This window comes from Aotus nancymaae, unplaced genomic scaffold, assembly GCF_030222135.1.
Source record: "Aotus nancymaae isolate 86718 unplaced genomic scaffold, 86718_ANA_hifiasm-v0.15.2.pri h1tg000072l, whole genome shotgun sequence".
Taxonomy (NCBI): Eukaryota; Metazoa; Chordata; class Mammalia; order Primates; family Aotidae; genus Aotus; species Aotus nancymaae.
Genome location: NW_026988487.1, coordinates 1,826,318 through 1,832,262, shown reverse-complemented (window position 1 = coordinate 1,832,262; position 5,945 = coordinate 1,826,318). Strand labels below are relative to the sequence as shown.

The 5,945-nt window shown below is 46.0% G+C and overlaps 1 pseudogene; it reads right to left on the bottom strand.

Moving 5' to 3' along the window:
* Nucleotides 1–4,968: 4,968 nt before the first annotated feature.
* Nucleotides 4,969–5,286, bottom strand: LOC105717095 (protein S100-A11-like; annotated as a pseudogene).
* Between the last annotated feature and the right edge of the window lie 659 nt (nt 5,287–5,945).

Sequence of the window (5,945 nt, the reverse complement as noted above, 5' to 3'; positions counted from 1 at the left end):
TATTGAGGAACAGCAATGTCTGCACAGTGAGGATTTAATAATCCAGACGCGTATTGTACTTGCTCTTCTGTGAACTCTGACCTTCCTTTCAGGTCCCTGGACTCCATGTTCATTAAAAACTGGGATCACCAGTGACCTGGACCCTAGTGCGCTGACACTGCCTTGGTCCTTTCATTTCTGCTCTTGCCTGCTGTGCTCCATGGATGCAAAACAGCTGGGGCCCGGTAGTGAGAAAATCACTGGATGGAGAAATCCATCTACAGCAGGGGCCTCAGCGTGGAGCTGCGGGATGGGGAAAGGACAGCTGGAAATAGGAGGTTTTGCCCTGCTGAGCAGGACAATATTGTTTTCATGGACCACCAGGAGGCAGAGGTTGGGGCAAAGATGAAATTGTAAGATTCTGTTCTCTGTAAGGGAAGAAAAATAAGGGAGAAATAGCATCTCTCTGGCTGTAGTCAAAATAGTTTTAGAGCCAACCTTTGGGTCAGGCATTCCCCTACGGTCTCCTCTTGCAGTTTTAAATTCTGTTTCTGAGACTTATCTCCAAATTCTTTTTGAAAGGGTGATTTGGCTTGTGTTCACAACAGCTGCTTTTTAAAAATATAATTTTCAGGTCTTGCCCACTGGCTCTGCAGTTCTCACTCTGAACCTTCATGGAGATACAGGACTGAGACTTTTGACATGAATTGACATTTTCCAAGCCTTGACATTGAACAAGGGCATGTAGTATGAGAAGTGACTCTCTTGGTCCAACAGGATGTGCATGCTAGGTTAAAGCAGGATGAGTCATCTGTTCTGTCTGGCCCAGTTGCCTTAGTGACCACATTTGCAACGTGACCAGAGAAGCTCAATGGTGCAACCTAAAATTGAAGAGTTTTTTTTTTTTTTTGCATGACCTAGTACTTAACAATAACCTCAATAAACGTTTGTTGACCACACACCAGGTGCTGTACACAGTGGCAGGTGTTTACATAGCACTTCCTTTTCGAGCCTCTTTCACAGACATCTCACTTCCTGTACACTTTTTCTATGTGTAGCTAGTGTTATCGATTTTATTTTATAGATGAAGAATCTTCATTTTACTGATAATCAAAAGAATTAAGTAATAAAGTGGCCTTGATTGATAATTGTTGAAGCTGGATGTTGTTGGGTATATGGAAGTTAATTACATTCTTTTTTTTTTTTGAGACAGAGTCTTGCTCTGTCACGAGGCTGGAGTGCAGTGGCACAATCTCAGCTCACTGCAACCTCCGTCTTCTGGGTTCAAGTGATTCTCCTGCCTCAGCCTTCTGAGTGGCTGGGACTACAGGCATACACCACCACGCCCAGCTAATTTTTGTCTTTTTAGTAGAGATGGGGTTTCACTATGTTGGCCAGGATGGTCTCAATCTCTTGATCTGGTGATCCACCTGCCTTTGGCCTCTCAAAGTGCTGAGATTACAGGTGTGAGCCACCATACTCAGCCTCATTATATTCTTTTATTTATGTATATGTTTGAATTTTTCTACAATAATTTCTTTAAAAAAAAGAAAATATATATTTTCTGTGCTGAAATCTGCCCCTTTGAAACTTTCTTCCATTAATCTTTCTCCAAGTTTTATTTTAATGGTTAAGATCTCATTACTGACAATGATGGCCATTTACTGAGAGTTTATTGTATTGGGTGCTCTGATAAGTGCTTTCTTTGCATGTCTTTGGGTTTAACCCTCACAACCACCCTATGATTTAGGTACTACTATCCTTGTTCTGCAGATAAGGAAACTGAAGCTCAGAGGGATCACATAACATGCCCAAGAGCACACCCTTAGACCCTTAGTAAATATTAGAGCTGAGAGCTGAGACTTGAACTCAGGTATGTCTGGTCCCGAAGTGCCCCCCAACTCCTTTTTTTAGGCAGAGTCTTGCTCTGTCACCCCGGCTGGAGTGCAGTGGTGTGATCTTGGCTCACTGGAACCTCTGCCTCCTGGGTTCACGTGATTCTCATGACTCAGCCTCCCGAGTAGCTGGGATTACAGGCATGTGTCACCACACCTGGATAATTTTTGTATTTTTGGTAGAGACAGGATTTTGCCATGTTGGCCAGGTTGGTCTCGAACTCTTGGCCTTAAGTGATCCACCAGTCTTGGCCTCCCAAAGTGCTGGGAATGCAGGCGTGGGCCACCATGCCCAACCCAAAGTCTCATCTTTAACTATTTCCACTGCTTCCCTTCCTTACAACCAGAGGGGGAACATCTTTCTCTTGGAGGCAATACTGTTTGAAATGTGCTTTCATTTGCCTATCTTTCAAGAAACTTGAAACATCAAATTAGAGACATTTTCATCCCCCCTGCTGGAAAAATAGGATTTGTAAACAGAATAGCTCTTTCCTTTCAGCCAGGCCTGTCTGTCCCCAGCTCCCGGAGGGGATTCAAGCACTTAACTTTGTTTTGTAATCTCAGGTTGAGGAAACTGGCATCCATCTACCATCTGAGCACAGGGGTCATAGTAATTTTTTCAGCTCCTGCAAGTGAAACCTCTATCAAAGGAGTAGGCAAGGCAGGTGGAATAAGGTAGGGAGAAGATACCTGCCTTTGAAAGGGATTTAGGTTCCATTTCTCTTCATGGATTTACAGAGGACCAACTTTAGGTGGGCAACCTCTTTGCCCCTAATTGGCCCTAACCTGGCCAAGGTTAAAGGACACCAGAAATTTGAGGTGGGAGCTAGGATGCCCCCACCTTAAGTCCTGCCTGATTGCAGCCAAGCCTAGTGCTGGCTAGGCCTCTCCCCTCTGTAGCGGCAGTCTTCTCAAACTAGTGGGAAGAGCCCTGGGCTGTTATCTGATGTGGTATCAAATATTTAGCTGGAGAACTTTCAGAGCGCTTCAGGGACACAGGGAACTGTTTAGATATCAGATTCTCTCCTGCCAGGTCAGGCAAACCCCCTGGTGATGAATGGCTGTGTTTCCTCAAGCATCCTTCCCAGCAGTGAGCTATCTTGTGCGCCCTTTAACTCTCTGTCCAGCTGAGAGGCCCCAGGCCTGCAGAAGCTGTTCTTCTAATCCTCATCTCAGGCTCAAGCTGCTGCAGTGGGCAATGGAAGACTGTTTACAGAAGATGAAGGCTCACTGCCTCACACCTGGTTTCTGTCTGGCCCACGCTGATGGGGATGAAGGATACTTCATTTATCTCAGCCTCTCTTCTCAGGCAGCTCCTGCTGTCATGGCAAGCTTGGGCCAGTGTTTCATTCCCTGATAAGCAGCTTTCTGAAGAGCTAGGGAGAGCCACTTACAGGCTTTACATACCTCTCTTGAGCCCCCATCCCAGTTACCAGGAGCAGCAGGGCTGGATGGGGTGAGGGCTGCTGAGGGTTTATATCAAGGGGTCAAGTGAGACTTGCATTCCAGTTATCTGGTGTGCAGAGTGTTTTGCTCTTTCTTTATTTACAGACTTTTGAAACAGGTAGTTAAATAATTCATCTGTCCCTCTTGCCTTTGGGGAAGAAAGAGAGAAAGCGTATCTGCTAGGTGGAGGGCATCAGGGACAAATCTTGTTTTATGATGGAGGAGGATGGGTAGACGAAAAGAAAGGCCCACTGGGACAGACGTAGCATTCTAGAAGGATGCACTTGGAAGTGCAGAGTGGAGAAGCCCCCTCCCTAAAAGCCTCTAAAGATAAAGTTCATGATAATAACATTTATGGGGTGCTTACCATGTACCCAAGCTTTGTGTTAAGAACTTGATCTCATTTAATCCCAAGAGATAAATACTCTTATTATATCCATTTAACAGATGAGGAAATAGAGGCTTAGAGGGATTAAGTATACAGCTTGTAAGATGAAGAGCTGAGATGTAAATGTGGAATTGCTTGACTCCAGGGCCCCAAGCCCTTACTTAACAACTGTGCTCTAGTAGAGAGACATACCATGGGTAGCCGAGTCTGAGGGTACAGAGTTCTGTGAACTCTGGTTTGAGTTTAGAGTTGCTCAGTGGACCGAGTGTCAACCTGTCCCTAGGCTTTTCCTTGTGCAGTTTCACAACATCAAACCCTGCTGCTTGCAGAGGTCTGGGATCCTGACACATCCACTCCTCCTGTTTCTACCCCTGGAGAGGCAAGCAATTGTGAATTTGAGGCAAGGAACCATTGCCCTCTGAAGGAGGCCTCCTCAGTTTCTTCTAAAATGTCCTTGTCAAGTTAGCAACAATAAATGTTTTCCACATGTCCAGCCACACTGGGCACAGTGGCTCATGCCTGTAATCCCAGCACTTTGGGAGGCGGGGTAGGAGGACTGCTTGAGCCAGGAGTTCTAGACCAGCCTGGGCAGCATAGTGAGACCTTGTTTCTACAAAATAAACAAAAACCAAACACTTTCAGCCAAGAAACTCAAGAAGTGGCACAGTGACCCCCTTCACAGCCTCATTCTTCCTAGGTCTTTGCCAGTGCAGGCTTTGAGCCCAGCTGCCTCCTGGCCAAACTGTTCACTCTCCCTCACCCACAACTCTATCCTCCATTGTAGGCACACACTGTGGCTGGTTTCTCTCCTGGGGGAAAAGAGGGCTGCAGGGGCTTAAAGACCAGTGTGAGATCTCTCAGGAATATTGGTGCCTGGTTTTTCTTGGTGGCATCCTGGGCGCTTGAACCTGGAGTGAGGCAGCAATTCTAGGGGGTCACGGATCAAGCAGACAGCAAAGGGTAAGTATGAATTGGACCCTCAGAGAAGCTGAATTTGGAGATGGGCTTTGGGAGTTTGGGGCTGATAGCTTTTGGGGTTTTGAAGAGGCAGATTTCCATTAAATAACCGTTTCTTCTTCTTCTTCTTTTTCTTTTTTCGTGTTTTAAAAAAAGTGACATTGTTTTATTACTATCCGCAGGTGGGGCCTGCATGAGGCGGCAGGTGTGCTGGGCTCAAGGGGTATTATGTTGTCTGTGGAGACGACGACAGAAAGGCTGGAAGGAAATGGGGTGGATTTGAAGGCCAGGCCTACGGGGTCCTCAGGTTTGCTTCTGGGAAGGGACAGCCTTGAGGAAGGAGTCATGGCAAGCCATAGCTAGGCCACCAATCAGATTAAGAAATTCTGAGAAATCTAGCTGCCCATCACTGTTGGTGTCCAGTTTCTTCATCATGCGGTCAAGGACACCGGGGTCCTTCTGGTTCTTTTTGAAGGCAGCCAGTTCTGCATTCATGAAGCTTAGGAACTCCATCTTGGAGAGAGTATAGTTATAACCATCTTTTCCAGCATACTTCTAGAAAACAGTAATCAAGGACTCGATGCACCACTCAGTCTCTGTAGGGCTGGAAATTTTTGCCATGTTGGAGCTGAGCAAGGCACGCGGGAAGCTGTGGCTGGGAGCAGCACTGAGAATCGTTTCTTCTTTACTTGTATAAATCCACTTGCTGCCTCCCACCTTAGTGGGAAAAGTCAATAATCCTTTAGAAATGAATTCCAATAGTAGATATGGTGGTGGTACTCTTCCAATAGAGTAGGAAGTTGATCATCTCAGTTTTTGGAGTCTACTCCAAATAGTTGAATAATGCACTAGTACTCAAGGAAGTTGCCGCCTTCCTCCTGAGACAGGTGTCTTGAGTTGTTTGGACAAGTCACTGACCTGCCCTGAACTGAAGGAATAGTGGGCTTGGCCAGAGAATGGATGTTTCCCCTGTTCACAGGCTGGGCCTTTAAGCCCAAGCAGACATACCTGTTGTGCTGATGATCCTGGAGAACAAGGCAAGAGAGCACGGATGGCACAGTGTGATACATCCTGGCCATCTGACTATCCCATGGAGGGGTCTGGAACATCTTCATTTTTATTTTTTAAATTTTGGAACATCTTCATTTTTAAGTGATTGTGATAATGAGAATGGCATGAAGAAGGATTGAAGCCCTCACTTCAGGGCCCAGGAAAGACTGGTCCAGGACTCAGGAGGTGTATATTCTATACTTGATGCTTTCACTGAATTGCTGTGGGTT